Source organism: Anser brachyrhynchus (assembly GCF_964034855.1).
Source record: "Anser brachyrhynchus genome assembly, chromosome: 2".
Taxonomy (NCBI): Eukaryota; Metazoa; Chordata; class Aves; order Anseriformes; family Anatidae; genus Anser; species Anser brachyrhynchus.
The window spans coordinates 124,359,158-124,379,905 of NC_137695.1; the positions used below are offsets into that span (position 1 = coordinate 124,359,158).

At 40.1% G+C, this 20,748-nt stretch overlaps 1 protein-coding gene across 1 annotated transcript in view; it reads right to left on the reverse strand.

The window, feature by feature from the left end:
* Nucleotides 1–20,748, reverse strand: part of CYP7B1 (cytochrome P450 family 7 subfamily B member 1) — a 124,278-nt gene that overhangs the window by 51,163 nt on the left and 52,367 nt on the right. The gene's annotated exons all lie outside the window — the stretch shown is intronic.

A 20,748-nucleotide genomic window follows, 5' to 3' on the forward strand; every position in this document is an offset into this window, starting at 1 on the left:
ATTTATGGATGACAAACTCTGTCTGTAGCAATGTCACAATGTCTGGAGACAGGCTTTACATATCTTGTAAAAGGGATGCCAGCTTTGTCTATCATATCTCACAAAAGAATTCAACCCTCTGGAAGAATAAAGGTTTCTGTGTCCCTTCCTAGTATATTACCAAATGAGGTTAACTTTTAAATGAACAAAAGAAGGGTCCTACCGAGTTAAAAATAAAACAAGCTTGTAGACAATATGTGTTCCTATTTTAAGTGCTGTTTAAAATTCTGTTTTATTGCATAACCTTCACAGCTAGACCACCACTGCGACAAACAAACCTGCACGCTTCTTCATTAATACACACTTTAAAATAAAATCCTTGTACATTTTGAAATTATTTTGGAAATCTTTATGAGGAAAAACCACAGTGATTTGCAAGCATGCTATGCCTCCCCTCCCCCAGCTCCATGAAAAGGAAGAGGTAACAGCAAGAGCTGCTTTTACCCAAACACCTTTGACTGTGTTTTAGTATCGGCAAAAAGTGAAATAAAATGTGCATTGGAGACTACACGAGACCAGCAGTGGATGCCACGTGGATGACAAACCGTTGCGCTGCTGGCACCCACCCAGAAATCAGACCGGGATGCAGGCCTCACTCACCTGTGCTCGAGGAGCCTCCCAACGGGCCTCTAGATCACCCAATGCAGAAGGCGCAAGTGCTCCGACCGGCCACGTCCCAGTACGCAAAATGGTGCCACTGGAAGCCCCCTGGGCTAAGGGCTACGGGTGGTGTGCGGGGAGCAGCCCCTTGTTGGGGGGAAGGAATGGGCAGGCAGGCGGTGGGAGGCCAGCCCCGGCTGAGGTCAGCCTTTTCTGCCTCCGTTGTCCCCAGCAGTCCCCACCTGAGCAGGCTCCAACCCTACCTCCCACCTACCTCCTCTCACCTCGGCCAGCCCCTGCTTGCACTGGGATTCATCACATCAATAACGCCGCTCGTTAGACAAGCAACGCACATGCAGAAAGACAGGCAAAATTGAAATCTTGGTGATTGCAATGAACAGGGCTGGGAGGTGTATGCAAACCTCTGCTCCACCTGGGCCCGCTTGGGGGGCACCCTCCAAATCTCCACAGCCACCTGCTTAGCACCGCGCCAGGCCTCCTCCTCGGGAAGGCAGATTTCGCGAACCACCTCTTCAACAAACCCAGATTGAGCTTCAACTGGTACAGAAACCTGAAAGCCAGCATGTTTTGCCTGGCTGGGAGTTTCACTAGAGGAATTTCACATGGCTCCTAAATATAACTCAACAGCAATATTTATTTTATTTAAATGTTTCAGAACATTGCATTTGACAGAAGACAACAGACTGGAAAATTGCTTATACAAAATGCAGGAGGTGGTCGCAGTATTTCCTGGCATGTGGCATTCCTCCGCACTCGGCTGACACTCATGTCACCTGCCAGGCAGCACGGCTGCCTCCCTGCGCCTGTCCCCAGCACCCGGATGCTGGGTGACGGAGCCCAGCACATGGGGACGCGCTGCCCTGCGTGCCGCCCCTGCTCGCTGCTTCCTGACATCGCTCCTCAGGCAATGAATGCTCTTTCAAACATTTGCTGAGAAGCCGGTGTATCGGCAGGCATTGGACAACATTTTGATGCTGAAGGTTGGGTTTTGGCAATATTCTGATGGCTGAAAGTCAGAAGGGTGAAACTTTCAGGCAGTTGGACTAGATGATCTTTGAAGGTCCCCTCCAACTGAACCATCCTACTCTACTCTACTCTACTCTACTCTACTCTACTCTACTCTACTCTACCCCACTCTATTCTACTCTACCCTATCCTATCCTATCCTGATTTTCTACTAAAGTTTTGTCCAAAGACAAACATATCCAAAATGTATAGTGAATTCAGACCACAAATGGCATACTAATAATCTGCCTTTTACATTTAAAGACAGATTTCATTTCAGGGAACTAAATGCTACCAATACTGAAATATTCTACATTTCTTGTGAGGTTAAAAAGGGAACAAAAAAACCACAAATGCACCAGGCAGGTTTTTGTGTCCACCATAAACAGTTAAAAGCATGGCCCAAAACACATTAAGCCATTTCCTGATTTAGACCCAAAAAGAGTTTCCAGATGAACGAGAGTTTAGAAACAAAGTGCGTTTTCTGTTTACAACAAAATGAAACAGGCTCTCAGAGAGGGTAGGGGAATAGAATGGCATCCTTTTTACCTGAGAAATGAAGGGAAAATAAAAATGTTTTTTAGCCCAGTTCAAAGCACTGGCTTGAGCAAAGTAAACAGAGAGCTCCTCCATAGCTCTGACATCAGTTTGTTAACCCAAACTGGAATTCTAACTAGAACACAAAAAACCTCTTTGAAAGGCTTGCTGACATCCAGACGGTATACAAAATTTAGTGCCTTGCTCCAGAGTAACACTTGCAGGTGCAATAAAAAGGAAATACAGCATGCTCCAACACAGCAAGAGGCACATTCCCCATTAACAACAGCCTCAGCAGTCCTCCTCTTTGTAGCATGCGCGTCAGCCCTGTGAACAGCAAAACAATTAAGAAAGCAGAAACTACTGAGGTTCAAGATACCCTGCAGTACAGCTCCAGCTTTCAGTCCACGGCTGTGTCCCCAACTGTCCTCCATTGCTTCTTTGTTTCTTTTTAAATCATGCTAGATAGGGCACCGTTCAAACGTGATGTGCATACCCCCTGTAATAGCTGGTGCCTAAAGGATAAAAGGCTTATTACGCTTTCAGCTAAAGTTGTTAATCCCCTAACAAGCTGAAACAGCATGTGCTGTAGTCTTAGAGGCCCAGGGTTCAATGAGTGATCATCATGTATGTAGGAAGTTGTTGCTACAATGGCAAGTAACATCATTCTTTCTGGCTCTCAGAAAACACAAAGGAAACAAACAACCTCAAGGAATTACATTCTAAATCTCAATTAAAGGTACGTAGCTTTATCAAGCATGAAGTTAGGAAGCACCAGAATTAGAGCTGCCCCATGTTACTGCATTTCATTTCCCTTTCTTTTTTACATGTTATGACCCGCTCATCAGCTGCAGGCCTGTGTATGCTCTCTTCTCCCATGGCCTCAGCATAGCATAAGGATCGTTTTCAGAGAGCAAATTAAGACTCTGCAGTAAATGAGGCTGTTTTCAGCAAGACTCCTGCCTCTAAATGGCTCTCAGGGTCAGAGATTTTCAAGGAAGAGGTACAGAAATGAAAGTATTATGGAACTGGAGAAAAACATCAGTGTGGTCAAGGGAGATGAATGCCACCAGAACGAATCCTGTGCCTGATGTTCTCACAGATTTCTTTTGTCATGCACGGCAAGGCCTTTAAATCACACTTTTGACAGATTTTTTTGTATATATCCCATTCTTCAGATGCAGTAAGCAGCCTTGAAGCACTTACAGCTGGCACGGGTATGTAGGGGCTTGGAGGAGCACGATATGGCTTGAAGAAGAGGCAGGGGGCTGGGAGTCAGGAGGTGTTCCTGCCACCGTCTTTGCTCCACCAGTGCTTCGCCACGTAGAAGTGAGCCACCTGAAACTATCGCAGTTTCCCCATCTGCAAAATAGGCCTAACAGTAACCTTTTATGTCCCAAAGGAACCCTAAGGATGAATTAAACTCACATTTACTGGTCTCTAACGTACTATACTGAAAAGCATGGAAAAAAAAAAAAAGAAACAACCAACTCTGGGTTGGTTTCAGTTGCAAATGCTGTGAGTCACATTTCCAGAAAGTTCTTACACCATCCTCCCCCACTCTACCACAAACCAACTTACTACCTGAAGAATCAGAAACCAGGCGGCAATCAGGTGGCCATAAAAAGCTTATCGCATCTGACATAACCTTCAGGCCTACCTGGCTTAGGCTGAGGAGAGCCATGAGGGCGCCCAGCAGCCTGAGAGCTGTCCACCCAGCACGTCCTCGGTATGAGGTGACATGGGAGGCCCCACGTGCGAGCTGACAGCATCTTTCAAAGAGGACAACTTGAAAGCTGAAAAGGTGTTCTGCCCTGTAACCCTCCTGAGAAGGGGCACCAGGAGTTAGGCTGTTCTGGTTCTCTATACTGAAGACAGAATATTCAAACTTTTTTTTTTTTTTTCCTGGTAAAAATAAATATTCTTAGCTGTTTCCCTCCCTTCCCACCTACATGTGAAAAAAAAAAAGAAAACGCAACAGAGAAGGAGTCTGCTGTCCTTTGCTGTTCCTCTTCCCAAAATCAGGCTCTTTCCAGCACACGGCCCAAGCAGAAAACGCGACTCTTTGTTAAAGCACTGTGGTATATTATTAGCTCCCCCCAAGCCTAGTCAGACAGAAGGATTCTACTGTTTTTATTTAATTATTAATAAATTCTCCAACTGTTTGTATGGCAGTAGCAAATAAAAGTCCAATTAAAATTTGGAATCCCTTGTAGTAGGTGCTTCCACACCTACCTCCAGTGTCCTTTTGCATTACTGTCAAAAGCAGAATTTCCCCCCGTATAAATTTTCCTGTTGGAAACCACCGGCATCTTCCCTTCTAAACAGCCTTGTCAGAGAGTGGACTAAGGCAAATTACACTGAAGCCAAGAATATGCCTATTCTGGCTATATACTTATTTAAAGTCAAGGACATTTTAAAGAGCAGCTCCGAGCTACTGTAGAGATGCCAGCCTATGATATTTTGTGAAGTATGTCTATGAAGTAAATAAAAATAATAATGAAAATCCCAACACATAAATAATCTTTAATCAGAGACATAACCCATTACACAATAACCCTGAAAACTGCTGTATACCCTAGCTGTTGCTCTGCAAATAAAACACAATCCACTATAATTAAAATGCTCTAATATGCATTATCCATCCCCAGAGATGAATTATTTAAGAAATTACAAATTGGTACTTTTTCACTAGGTGCCTCATACTGACACATGAATAGTCCTTTCTACTGAAGTAAACTGAATTACTCAAATGAACAAGAGTGGAACATTTGGGCTTTTCTTAACAAACACCCATGCCCCTCTAATTCTCTGAAAGGTCTTTTTCATGTCTAAAAAGGCTGTCTTATGCAGCTTCCAGAACTGTAAGGATTCCTGACTGACTAGTGAGATGTTATTTTTCTTCCAGGAAAGAACGATTAATAAAATATTGCCTCAGCAATGAGAGATGATAATACATTTCTAAAATAAAATAAATGCATAAAATAATATTTATTTCATGCAGTTAGAGATACCTACTGAAAGTTGTATCTCATCTTGTCTAGGATATAGGTGTTCTGTCACCTATACCACGTACCAGATCGTAATCGCAACAATGAAAAATACCAGAGCTTTTTTCCCAATTTTTATGTAACATTATTCAGATCTTTGTAACTTTCTGATAGAAGAAGACCGTATGCCACAACACAACATATACACAAAATGTCTGAGTTATGGAGTGTTAAAGAAACATAAACATGGAGCTGTTTCACTTTTATGAATTTATGACTTGGTATCATTCGAATGTATGTTTTACGGTCTGATTTTTGAAAAAGGCCTCACATGATCTCTCATTTCGCATCCACAGCTTAACAGTGTTAAATTCAAATCTGCACCCATAGTATGCACAGAAGTAGGGTTATCTTATCAATATAGCTGGCTGTGCTTTCATAGCATATGTTGTACTGAACATCCAAATGACATTAGCTACATCCAAGTCTAGCTATTATAAAAAGGAAAGATTAAGGGCTTAAGGTTTTTAAAAACAGACAATTCCCTTTTTTAGTGTTTTTATTATATATAAACAGTATGTGTACACACATATATATGCAAACGCTTCTTAAAGAAGTAAGAGAATAAAGAACTTCCATGCTCCTGTAATGATGCCCAAATTAAAACAATTGTAATAGCTCTGTTCTGAAACATTTTAATAAAATTAGGACAAAGTTTGTCTTATAAATATCTAATTAACTTTGAAAAGGTATGAAAAATAATCAAAAATGTAAATTTTGTAAATTTACAATGCAATAATCCCACATTCTGAACTAGGATATAATGGAAATTTGCAATCTCTTCCCAACCGAAGAGAGTCACACACAAGAAAACATGGCCATGCCCTAGTAAGGATATAGTTTAAATCACTCCCATTTTTATCAGCCTGCAGCTTCGCATGAGTTTGAACCCAGTGGCTGGAGGTGAAAGATCTCTGCACTAATTTACTGCACCACTGAAATGCTTCCTCATCCCTCCTTTGACTCCAAATGAGTTGAAATCTGTCTTCGTATAATTTTCCTGTTGTATCCTAATATATTCAACAACTTCTATGAACACTGAAGATTTCTCTTCTCCTCCGTAAGCAATGAATGTGAATGCATGTCAACACCAGCAGCATTCCCTGGCCAATAACAGATTTAATCCTCTGGACCTGAATCCAGCGCAGCAACCTGCACCCACAGTCACACAGGTTACCAGGAGCACGCTGCCCTTCAAGCCTTTATATAGTTTGCATTTAGCCCCTGTTTTCAAAACCTTTGAGAGGCTTGCACAGCATTCACAGAAGACAGCCTCCTCTTCTTTAAATGTCAACCACTCGTGACAGCTTTGCCCCTCGGGAACTATGAATCCTGAAGGATGAATCTGGTGCTCTCACAACAGGGCTCCCTTAGTACCCAGCTTCCTCAAAAACAAGCTGAACACACAACCTGTGAGCATGCACACTAAGGGGAAAAAATAAAGCAGAGACTACTGCTTTAGGAAGAACTACCAGGATCATTTTATTTTATAGATGCAAATCAACTTCTGTTTTTTTTTCTTTAAAAAAAGGCACGCATATTCCTATTTACATATATACATATACAATGAGCTATATATTATACTATGCATAACATATACAGTATTAATTATATCTATAACTATATATATAACTATATAACTGTATTATAGTATAATGCACATATAAAGTATTAATTATAGCATATATATAACATATATAATGGGTTTTAATACCATAGTCTTTGAAATTGCCTGGAAATTTGGAGAAATACTTTGATTTCTGTTTCTACCTGAATTTTATTACAATTTCTGATGAAAACCTGCCTTGTGCTCAGTTCTAATAAATCATTATTGCAGTCAAAAAACTTCCATACTTGATAATTAGAAGCAGTAAAAGAAACATATTAAAGACTGCCATGGATTTGGGACAAACGCTTCATCCAATCTGGAGTCAGCTGGAAATATGTCCATGTCGAAGCCAAAAGGAGTGCCTTGAAAACATATGCAAGTTCTTGGCTTCTGGGCCATCACTAGAGAAGGTGGCACTGGAAACCACATTAAGACATGCTATTGCACAGAGGCCAGAGACACCTGAGAGAGTCTGCTGGGTGTTTAATTCAGTTTAATTCGGTGCAGCCGCTACTCTAAGCAAACAAACCGCTGCAGTGCTAGAGAAGGATAATTTCAGTCCAGAGGGCTGATGTTAAACAGCTGGACCGGGACAGAAGCTGGTACTCATAGATGCTGCATGGCATCAACCCCTTCCTGCAAGGGCTACCCTGCAGGTGGCCTTCCTGCTCGGCACTTGGGGGCATAGGTGGTTTTATTTGCATTTTTCTAATGGCTTTAAACTGATAACCTGAAGTAAGCACTGAAAGGCAGAGAGAGACCTATGCTTACCTCAGAAGCAATAAAGGCCCGGAAAAATAAAATGTTAGCAGAAATGAAGAGAGCAATATTTGTGAGTTAAGGCAGGATGGGCTGGGTCTCCAGTGATGCTCTGCTGATTTATACTGCCCGAGGTCAAAGGAGCTCTGCTAACTTTCAGCAACAGAGCCCCTGTCCTATTTATCTAAAAGCATTCTGCATCTGAATTTTCTGCACACTTATTTCAACTGCACATCCACAAGACTGTAAGTGAGTCTAAGGCAGTCTGTTTACAGGTACATCTATCTATTCAATGTGCATGCCTTACACAAAGCACACACACCAGCAGAGGGGCGACAGACATGTTAAAAGCTCCTCCTATTTCATCTCCACAAAAGTAATCAAGCCCTTAATGGCTTCAAAAAATGTAGCATGTTAGTCAAATATAGGAAATTTAAAAGCTTTGCAGATAATATGCAGCTTCTCTTTTTTCTTACTGTGTCCTGAAACACCCCACAACCCCAATTTCATCACTTTCAGCACAAAATTACGATGACACAGTGAAGATTTAGGTAAAAAACATAAAAAACGTGTTTTATCATATCCAACAGCACATTGCTGAGGTCCTTCTGATAAAGAAGGAAATTAGACATCAGCATAAGGAATAAAGTGCCTGTTTAATCCTTCTTCCTCTGTGGCTGTGTCACAAGGCAGACCTTTCCATCACACAGATCCTCATTGCACTCAAAGCTACTGCAGAAAGCTTTAAAATGAGATATATGGGCCATTCTGCTTAGCTCCTCTGAAGTCTTTAGGGCCCTGTGTGTCTGTCAGATTACAATTTGCCTCTGGCAAAGAGGCCACTATTTTTTTTGCAGAAAATAAGAGTCAAAACTAAAATCTGTTTTTAAGAAACTAAAACCTCATTGTCTAGGTAACTATTCTGGCTATGCCTACCCAGTCAAGCAAAGTTTGGAGTATCAGTTAGAAGGAAAATTAGGAAAAAAATCAACTGACTGTTAATGAATTTGGGAATTCTCTCTGGTATCCATGTGAGGTGGTTTAAAGAGAAGTCAACTTTAAATTCAGTCAATTAAGAACATGATTTAAAAGCAGCTTCGGGGCCTGCCCCCAAGCCAATTTACCAATTTTGTCATTTTGCAATCAGATTTGTGTATCTTATGTTAAAAAAAAAAAAAAGAAAAAAAAGAAAAAAAAGAAAAAAAAAGAAAAAAGCCACCCACACCACACACACACACAAAACAAACAAACAAACAAACAAACAACAACAACAAAAAACAAGAACAACCTTCTTTCTGTATCAAAGGAACAAACAAATGGCAAATCTGACTAACGCTCTGTTGGCTTCAACAGGCTTTGGATTCATTCTCACCATTTCCTTCAGGGAAACAGTATAACAGTCTATAAACAAAGTACAATAAAACATAAGCAATTGGAGGAAATATATTTTCCTTTTTTATTCTTTTTTTTTTTTTTTTTCGAGACAGTAAACTGACTTGGAATAGTAACAGAAATGCAGTTTAAGTTGCTGGTGGCCTTTATTTTTCTGTTCAGTTGTCCTGAATTATGACGGAAGATTTTAGTTAGCAATGCACTTACATTATATTCTCAATAATTACTTGTTTTGACTTTGAAATTCACAGGAATCTAAGAGTTACTGTTTGCAAATAAAAAATATAAAAAGATGAGGTATAACCAATGCTATTATAGCTAATGACAGGAATAAACTATTTGTACTTCGTAATTTTTGGAACTATGTCTATAATCTAAAGCATGGCTCAGAAACCCGTTTTATTAGGCACTGCAAAGAGCCACAGCAAACAAAGAAGGCATTTTCTTCCTCAAAGATCTTACTTTAAACAATAGACAGCTACTGTTTATAGACAGAAGAAAATACCCAAATGGCATAGGAATAACATTCAGTTAACACTGATTAGCAGTCATCTTGGCACACAAGAAGATAAACCATTTTTTTGTGTCATCATAAGGAAATGCAAGCTCTGTAGGTCATCTATCAAGGGCAATATCCTCAGTATCCTCAAAGATGAACTGGCATTCTGGGCAGATAAGGGAGATTTTGAAAATTTTTGGATACCATATGAAAGGTTAGGAGAGACAGGAAGAGGAGCGACCATGAGAGACATCAAGAGTGAAGGTAAATATATTGCATTTTGGGGGTTCATCCCCAGTGGTCATATTCTGAGGTGCAATACCTGAGGCATAACACAAGCATGCTAGACAGACAGACAAGGAAGGTGGTATCTTAAAGATGTTATGCAAAAATATTCTGGAGGGTTTGGCATAGTCTGGATAGGAAGACATGAGCAGACAATAATGACAAATGCATTACATGCCTGATTTGTAGGAAGACTTGTGGCAGGGGCTATGGCAATGGAGAAATGTGCAAGAACAGTGGGGGCTGGAAGGCAATGTAAAGCTCTGTTTCTTTTCACAAGGGCAGAAATGAGGAAAGGAGGTGTTCCAAATAAAATAAGCCATAACACCTTAAAAGAAAAGAATTCAATTCTATTACTGATATTTAGGTAGTCAGGAACTACATTTACTTACATTACCTAGATGATTAATGGCTGCAAGTTTTCAGAAAAGATAAACTCTTTAATGTCAAAAATACACTGGTTGTTCTTCATAAGAACAATAACAAAACTGAAGCACTAAGTACTTATTATATAGCATGTAAATTTGCAGCGAGCTTATAAAATTAAATACAAGCTTTCCTCATCAAGGATAGCAACTATCACTCAGAGACTGAGCAATACTCCCCAGAAGTCAGTGTTACCTAGGAAATAAAAGCAGTGCTATTTGAAATGTTCACACAGACAGGCCTGAACTACAAAGGTGAGTGTCTTATGGTCTGGTATTAGCAATAGTTTGCTCGAGATCTGAGGACAAATTCTTATAAACATAGACATAAAACACAGATAAGCTTCTTTCATCCTTATCAGAGAGCTGATCAATCTGTAACTAAACATCAGTGAACATGAGTTGTTCATTCCCAGTCCAAAGAAGAACTCCAAGTTATAACAATTAAAAAAGGTGAAACAGATACGACGTTGCTCAAGGGTCAAAAATCTGCATCCAAGCAGACTGAGCATATGCATGTCTTGACTTCATTAATTTCATGGAAAAAATGTACAAGTCAGTTCACAATGAAAACTCAGCCCTGGGGTAATGCATTAACCACTTCATTGGCTGCTCCACCACTTCCTTGCTTACCTTGAGTTATGAGCAACTGCCCGATACCTTGCATGTTTCTAGCTCTTAGTACATGTAAAAACTCTTTTCCACGACCTTTTTGACAAACATTAACAGCTTTGGACAAAAAATACATAAAAGTGATAGCTCTCAATTTTTTGCAAGATGCTTCCTACTGTACCTAGTGCCACATCCACGTTTTTGTCCGAGGGATCAGATAATTGGACACTTACAAGTTGCCTCATCCAAGGCAAGAGAATTTGTCTTAGCAGAGGCTGGCACATCCAGTTTTTATAATGCCCTTTCTTTACTATCAGTAAATCATGTCAGAGAGTAGAAAAGTCAATACACATCCAAATGGACGCAATGACCATGTGGGGTGTGTTCTGACTTAGGTTAGGATAGAATATATCAGATAACGATAAATTATTACTATTACAGCAGCAAAACCAACATATACTGAGTAACAGCTTATTTTAATTCTGCTTTCAGTTCTTCCCATTATCATTTCCTTCTTAAATTTCCTGATCTTGCTTTCTGTCCGAACATACTTTTCTAAGGAAAGTTTGAACATCAGATCATCCATCCACGAGAAGTGAAATAAAGTCTTGCCATAACGAAAGAAATCATTGCATCCTTGCTTTAAATAGCTCTCTAGTCAAGATGGCCACAGTTGGAGAGCCAGCATTTGGCAAGAAACTTCCTCTCAGTGGGAAGATATCTTGGCTTCTTTGAACGAAAACTTGCTTTGATTTGGTACCTTCTTTTCAGTACATTCTTAAAGTTCACAATATAAGGTCTGCTGGAGTGAAATCTTGTCGCTGACTTGTTTGATTTTGTACCAAGCCCCAGCAACTGTGGAGCCACTTGGTACATGAGTACTACTAGAGTACCCTCAAACGTACACTGAAAAGCATGGGGAAGCTAGTTAGCATGGATACCAAAGCCTGGAGAAAGAGCTCCTACAGATCTCACAAGCTCTTCAGAAGTATTACTGTCACCTTGATTTGAAGGAGCTGTTACAAGCTAAAACAATGGCTCCACAGAATTTCAGTTACTTTGAGTACTTGTATTTTAAGTATCACCTTGAATACAACAAAAGAGATTTATTTCAATATCTCAGGAAATGTCTGCCCAATAATGAATGAAAACCTACCAATCCCCCACCCGCCCTTTTTAGAAGAATGTGTTTGTTGCTGTTGAAACAGAAAAGTCACGTAAACAATTTCAGCTGAGTTGTGTATCATACTCTAAATTTTGGAAACCAACCACCTTTCAAGTTATAACACCTTGAAAGCCAAGATTCGGAGAGAAAAGCTGATCCACCTTAATAATAGTAGCACCATCACACTTCAAACACGTTGGTACTGCCCTGAGAGTCTGCTAAGTTTCAAACTCCTCTGTTTTTGGGCTCTGTCTTCTTGCATATCAGTGAGGCAACACTTGCATCTTAATTTATTAGAAATGAAAAGTTTATTAGAAATGCAGAATACTTCTACTTACAGAGAGACCTTTGTTTAAAACCTCTGACCTCTGTCCATGTGCCTGCAATTCTGCTGTAAAAAGAAAACACTTGCACAATAACTGCAGCTGTGCTGCCTTGTGTCAGGGCACTACTCACAGAGCTGCAACCATGTCAGGAGCCTGCAAACCCTTGCCTTCCTGATGCCAGTCACTCTACCTGTCAGTCTCTGAAATGAGCCACTGCTTGGACGAAATTAAGGCTTAAAAGGCTGCTAACACTCTTTGTTTCTGGAAGACAAACAAAGCAACATTCCTTCTGATGTTGCTTTTTTATTTCTCATCAATGCAGCTCACATAATTTTATAGCAGGTCTACTTTCCAGACAGAAAATTAGAGAAATAAATTTCCAATTTTCATAGAAAAGTAAATCCCTTTCTTTGAGTGAAACATTCTCCCTAAAAATAAAACATGAGATAAATGGGATTTGCCCTGAACTTTGGGGAATAACTCCATTTTATCACTGGACCACTGGATACGTCTACCTATCACAATCTCATACTCTTTTTCTGTCTTTAGTTTCCTTATAAGCATGTAATATCTCTTCCTCACCTAGACCTGCCAGACTGCCAAAGAATTGCTTTGAGACAAAAATGCATCAAGTTTGTCTTTCAGGGAAGTATTTTTCTATTTTTTTCCCAGTACTTTCATAGAACTAACTTCATTTATTACACATTAACAAGCACTCCAAATAGAAGGTGCACTTACAAATCTTTTATTAGCATAAAAACATTTGGATCCATTGGGGGACAAATCAGCAAATTTTTGCAATCTGGATCTCAGTACAGAAAGCAAGCTGCCGTGCCCAGGAGCAGTTTCCTTACAATTAACTTAATGCTGGAATGGTGCTGCCACACTAAAACAGCATGATGAATGTACGGTAATGGTTTTTAAATGTTACAGTGTGTTAGTATTTGTTTCTGCAATTGCTTGCAATGAAATCCAGACCACAGCAGAAATTATTATTAAAAAAAAAAAGAAAAAAAGAACAGAAATAAAAACATAAAAACATCCACCCACTCCCTCAACATTATAACTGGGTGGAAAGGAGCAGAGGAGAATATACTGCTTGTCTGTCATCAATATACTAAGCCCAATAATAGTCAGATGCTACAGTTAAGGAACATCTTAACAGGCTATCCATTGAGCCAGTATCAGTACTTCTAATGCAATACACAAATGCAAGTTCGGGACATTAATACATATTGGTGTCATAACAGGCACTATACAAATTCAAGCATGATTGTACAAATTAGTAATTACCACTATAAAATGCAAATTAAAACTTACACCATAGACTTTCAGTTACATTGTATTAAGATGCTCTGAAACAAAGCTGAAAAATGTCACCAGAGAATAAGACCTACAGCTATCCCATAAAATTCAGACTGTTGCCTACACAAACTAGCATCTACCTAGGTACAAATGCACCTACATCTTTACACTGAAGAACTGCTGGTTTAATCTTTTGTGTATCTGAGGTTGGCCATTTCCCTGCTTGGGTTTGCTCTGATGACATCTGATCTATGCAACTGTGCTCAGAATCAAAGGACTTTAAAAGCAAAACTGGAAAGGAAAGGTCATACAAATAAAGGCAACTATAGGAACAAGCTTCTGAGGAGTTAAAAATGACCAGAGTTGGTTTTCTCCAGGGTAGAAACTTCCCAAGATCAAGCCTGAGATCAATGGCAATCTGAAATCTTCAAAAGCTTGAGAAAAGACAGGGATTTTTTTGGCCATGCTGCAAAAAATCAGAGGGTTTGTTACTGAAATAGCCAACAATTTGGAAAAACTGAAAAAAAAAAAAAGCTGGAGCATGTTGTGGGCTGAACAGGCTCCTCCTTCCAACTCAAATACGAGAATTACACTTGATGCGTCCAAATTACACTAAATAGATTACATTCAGGTAAAGGATATATTTAGGACATTATTTTTTTTTTGCTGTTGTGAATTTTTGGTCCAGTGTGCCTCATAGTTTTGGAAATAAATGTCTTTTGTTCTGAAACAGTAGTTTTGAGTAACTTTAACCAGCTGCTTCCAAAGGAAATGCTTGGAGAGTCCCATTGCTCTGGGTCTGCTGATTATGCCCGGTGTCAGGACTAAGAGGAATGCTATATAGGTCCTAATTTCAGAAATGGCATTGCAGCTAGCAAATATAAACTATAGAATGCCCTTGCAGATGAAGAGGCTAAGATACTGACATAGTTAAAAAAAAAAAAAAAAGCATTCTATTTTACTTTCATAGATTGAAGTCAAATACACATCATTAATACTCGAAGCTATTTTGATGGGTAGTTTGAAAATCTGTGAAGAATATAACCTGTTAGAGTATGCCGCAGATTAAACTATTAAAAGCCTGATATTTGCTCAAGTAATTTTCTAAGCGGCCAGTTACTCCAGACTGCACTAGGAGAAAGCTACACATTTAAAAGAACGGGTTTCAAATTTTCTCTGACTCCTGCCTGAACAAAATTTTGATTGAAATCAAAGTGGCAGCACTGATAACACAGGGTTGACATAACAAATGCCATAGCCAATTTGAACAATTATGAGCCCAAATCTGCCGTCATTTACATATATATGTGATTCCAGCTGGTGAGCAGCAATTATGTATGCACAACTAACAGAGAATACTTTTTTATGTAACTCCAAGTTTTGCCACAAAAAATACAATGGAAATTCAAGTCAATAACATTTAGGCAAAACAAGAGATGCTTTAAGGAACATTTTGCAAATTACCTTGATTCAGCTATGTGTCCTAAACTGTGCAAGAATCTGATAATGATGTGTGGTTTTGCATATAAACATAAACCTAAGAATCTGGATTCTTCTCACAGAGGCCACCCCTGTAGCCCCCCGCTACCAAAGCCTTGCCACATAAACCCAATACAACTATACATTCAAAAAGAATGCAAAAGGATGGACTAAGCATGTCAAATACAGCAATGAGCCAACATTATTTTTGTATCACAGCTGATACATTGCTATTTGTGCTGCTCTCCCCTGTGGGATAGTGAAAGTTGTGCTTACACGCCTGCTTAAGCCACCTTTGCCATTAGAGGTCCGACAGTTACACCATCGAGCCTGAGCAGGAGAGCAACTTCTCGTGAGTCTGCTTAGACCACCGTAACTCCCTAAAGCCACAGAAATATCAACCACACCACTGTAGTGGCCACCATGATCAGTTGCTAAACTGCCCTCCAAATGCCAGTGGTTTTCACAGTGTAATCTGTGAATCTCTAAGAATCAATAAATTGCCTCTCAAATGTCTGCAAAGGTCAACTGAGAAAAGCAAGTCTTTTGCAAACAAGAGAGGTCTGCATCTCCATAGGAATTAAAAAAAAAAGGTGCCCATAGATCAACAACTTTTCAAACATCTAACTACTTACATTGCACAGAGCTCAGCGAGTGGGGTGAAGGTGATGAGATCAAGCAGCGTCTTTCAGTGTACATGACAATAAGGTGGGAAAGTTCGTTGCTTTGTTTCATACATCATTTCTTTCACACATTCCCCTTTCTGTTATGATTTGATAATGCCATATATGGTTCATCTACGAGTGCATTTTACTAGCTAAACCGAGACATCACAACCTTTTCCAAATGAAATTACTCAACTCATGAAAAAGCCAACATTTATATAACCCGTTGTTTAACATTCAGATACAACTTTAAGATTCCACAATAATTTCCTTATTTATTTCATTTGCTCTCTATGCTTCTTCAATACCTATGGATATTATTGGTCTGTAAGAAGACCTGTTCTTAATTTAAACCAACCAACCAACCAACCAACCAACACAAACAAACAAAAACTTGGGAAAGGGGAGCTTTCTTTTACTAAGAAGAACATACAGTTTGAAGCTATCTTTTTGTTAAAATAGTAAATGCTGATTTCAGTATTTCACTTAAAATGGATCATTGCATTTCTATGTTTTCTTATGAAAAAGTAAAAATAAACCAAATTACTGTAACACATGCTTATCTGCAAAAGCAAGAGCTAGGTTATCTGATCCTTTCTGAGGTCAGTAACTTTAGCTAGATAAACCAGGTGCAATACTGAGTTCTTCCATTTACGTTACATCCTTCTTTTATTACTTTTATTGAATGCTGAGTGTTTCGGCAGAGAATACCTGCAATACAACCAGTCTGCATTTAATAATCAGCTGTTTCTCAAGAAATGGACAACAGCAGACATGGCCACAAATTACCAATCATCTCACAGGGAAGGGCTGCAGCAAAACATAGCGTGTAAAACTGTGAAATAAAATGCAACTCTGACTTGCTATGCTACAGCACAACACTTGCTCTTTTGCTGGCATACCTAGAAACATATATTGAGAACAAATGGTGCATTTGACCTTACTGACAGTAGTACCGGAGGGAATCCTGTGTTGTTTCAGAGCTGATAAACCTGTGTATATCATCACTGAAGTGCAATTTGTTCTTATTTTTCTTTAAAAAAAGCAACCATCCCAAAACCAGAAAAACCCTCCCTACAACGTTAAAAAAAATATATATATAATAAATATATACATATATATTTTTTCACCTAGCACTGGTATTTTAAAACACATTGTGTAAGTAGATATACAATGACACTTTCTGGAAAGGAAGTAAGGACTTGGTTGACATCATGAGGGTAAATTAAGTTTATGCATGTGTAAATACAAATCACAAGATTCTACGTTTATGGTGTGATATGATAAATGAAATCAACCTTGCATGATTCATGTTGAATAAATTTACTGAACTGTATTTCTTACCTCATGGGCACACACATTAACCCATGAACAGAAATGATTCCTTGGCACTATGTTTCTTTTAACAGAAAACTCATAAGAACCCACTGTGGTAACCAAATAATGCATAAAGCTTGCACACTGAGACAATGGTGGGGAGGTTACACGGCAGTGAGGGGCAGATAGAGGCAAGACTGCAAGATTTTCACCCCTTCGAGTCAACAAGGGAGTGTTCCAGCTGACATATGCAGCCTCTGCTTGCCCTTTGTCATGTATGTGTTTCACCTCAAAAACTGTCAGTGACTTGTCAGAATCAATCAGAAAATCTAATGCAATTCCACAATGATGTACAAGTTTGGACAGCATGACATCAAATTTCTGGTAGTGTGTGTCAAGTACCATATGAAAACAGATGTCCTCATTACTCCACTGCTTTGGTACAAAAGAGTACATCTTACCTTTTTGACCCATATCTGGCAATTGGGAGATTATAATAAAGGACAGCAAGCGATTCAGCCTCTAGCTAGTACTTTTATCACATAAATCGAATTCTAACGCTCCTTATCTTCTGGCAAAAGAAGTTTGCTTTATCAACCACAGTTTTCCTGCTGGATATTGCTTTATATATGTTCCACAGACTTAAAAGTCACTGTGTCAGTACTTCATGGCCCTGAGATAACCCACAGCCTTGCTTAACACAACAGGGGCTTCCAGAGCTAGAGACATTAACTGCTGCAATGTGAACAGCAAAGCCAGAGCCTGTTACTGAGTGGTTGTGCAGCTCCTGGATGGAGCCCGTGCCCTGCAATACAGCCTCACCAGGGGGTTACATACATCCCAGCCCTTTCCTACAGCCAAAACACTCACTCCCAATAAATTCTAGGGTCTTTGTGTGCCACAGTGCAGGTAATACATGGAAAAGGACCTATGGCTGCAAATTTATCCAGAATAAAAATACAAATATAATATATTTTAACTGCATATTCTATTTCATTATCTTAAATAACACTATACCAACAACCTTCTGTTTCATTATTAAACCACGGTGTATAAAAACTAAATAGTCTTCTCGAGCAATACTTCCCCTCTTTGATACCATCACCAAAGCTCTACTGATGCTATGCAACAGAAGAGAGAACATTTTTTAAAAAGGTAATAAGTTAGGATGCCAGTAGACTCTAATTGCCCAGGACTCTTTTGCCCAGCCTGTATGTAACTCCCGAAACTGGTGAAATCCCCAGATGAACTAGTCTATCCAAGACATGCATGGATAACCATCCTTCAGGACATCCTTGGGGAAACAGGCAGATTCCCTAATTCTTCTGGTACAGAACCTAAGGGAACCCTATAAGCTGTGATATATTAGCAGGTAAAAGAAGCTTGATACAAAACAGATTTAACTGTAAAAAGAATAAATTCCTACCACATGTAATTAGAAGGAGAGGAATAATTTTATCTCTTGAGGAAAATGCAAGCACGCCTCCCCGTGCCAGATAATACCCAGGAATAGACTCATAATTAGGTGCCTCAAGGAAAGAACACTGCTCTCCCTATTTGGAGAGAAATCTGAAATCTGAATCTTCTAAGAGAATTCTCTTTGTGCTAATGGTGAATGTCTAAGTGAATCTTTGTCTGCTGTTTGTGCCTCCCCCTTGCTTGCTGAGCTCTTTGGGGGTATACAACCTGCTGCTGTTGAGGATGTCTGCAAAACCATAAGCCCTCTCTGGGAAACAGCTGGAAATGAAGCTTTTGTGCAAGGATGGGCATCAGCAAGGGAATAAATCTCATCTGCAAGAGCTCACATTACCTATTTTCCAGCAAGAAGGTTTGTTTGCATCATGCCACTCAGCATAATATAATACAAAAATATAAAATAGTAATATCCAGAAGTCTGCATAGCTATTCCTGCGCAAATTTCTAAGCAAGTTACAAACAAGAGGAAGGAACCAGTACCAAGATCTGGTTTTTGGAAATATATGATCTCTGCTTTAATAACAGGTTATGCTACTGCTATTTCCTAGAACACAGTACAGACAGATGACTACAATGAGGACAGAATTGCCATCACTTGGAGTAAGGTGGAATCAAGCCTCTGAATCCTTTCAGTTAGTGGCTTATCTACTGACAGAGCCAAAAGAGATCCCACATGGTACAAGAGATGGTAAAAGTTTGTGATTTGGTTTGAGGCTGCAGTTAGCATGCTCACTCTCACAAGCACCTGAGCAGCTTATCTCAAGTACTTATCAGCTTTGCTCAACACTAAATTAGCCTGACCTTTAATTTTCTGTGGAATTAGCTCCTCCCGTGTCCACTCTTTACAGAGATTTTAGTAACTGACTTTCCTCCAAGAGTTTCTTCCTGTATTTCACAGCTTCTTACTCTATGCTCAGCCTTTCCAGCCACCCACATCCAAACAGAGTAGTATATACTACTAGCTACATTTTAGTCCATTACCACATCTAACATACTTTGAGTTAAAGCATGGTTTACAAGACTATGGCAATATCAGCATATTTAGCACATGAAAGATTTACAAATGATATGAAGACTAAGGTTGGCATATTGCATTGCAGGAGAAGCTGTATTGCAGGTACCATAAAAGGCCTGTATACCTCATTCAAAGTCGGTATTAAACTTATGCTGGTGCACAGTTTGGAGGCACCACGGCCGCAGCCCAGGATCCTTTGGAACACACTACATGTACCTACTTGACCTCCGACACGTTGTATGTTATGGCTACTCCTCATATAGAGGCACTTATTGGATGAGGTCTACCTAGACCTTAGTAAAGCTTTTGTCACCGTTTCCCACAGTATTTTTCAGAAGAAACTGGCTGCTCATGGCTTGGATGGATGTAGGCTTTGCTGGGTAAAAAACTGACTGGGTGGCCAGGCCCAAAGAGTTGTGGTGAGTCAAGTTAAACCTGGGTGGAGGCCTCTTACAAGTGGTGCCCCGCAGGGCTCAGTACTGGGGCCAGTTCTCTTCAGTATCTTCATCAGTGAGCTCAGTAACTTTGCAGATGACACCAAGTTGGGAGGGAGGGTTGATCTGCTTGCGGGTAGGAGGGCTCTGCAGAGGGAGCTGGATAGGCTGGATGGGTGGGCCGAGGCCGACTGTATGAGGTTCAAGAAGGCTAAGTGTCAGGTCCTACACTTGGGGCACAACAGCCCCGTGTGATGCTACCCGCTGGGAGAAGAGAGGCTGGAAAGCTGCCCAGCAGAAAGGGACCCAGGGGTATTGGTCGATAGCTGGCCGAACATGAGCCAGCAGTGTGCTCCGGTGGCCAAGAAGGCCAACAGCATCCTGGCTTGTATCAGAAATAGCAAAGCCAGCAGGACCAGGGAAGTGATTGTCCCCCTGTACTCGGCTCTAGTGAGGCTGCACCTCGAGAACTGTGTTCAGTTTTGGGCCCCTCACTACATGAAGGACATTGAGGTGCTGGAGCATGTCCAGAGAAGGGCAACAAAGCTGATGAAAGGTCTAGAGAACAAGTCTTATGAGGAGTGGCTGAGGGAGCTGGGGTTGTTTAGGCTGGAAGGGGCCTTTTAAGATCATACAGCCCAACCTCCCTGCTCAAGCAGGCTCATTGACAGCAGGTTGTCCAAAACTGCATGTCAACAGATGGAAGACTTCATAACCTGTCTGAGCAACTTGG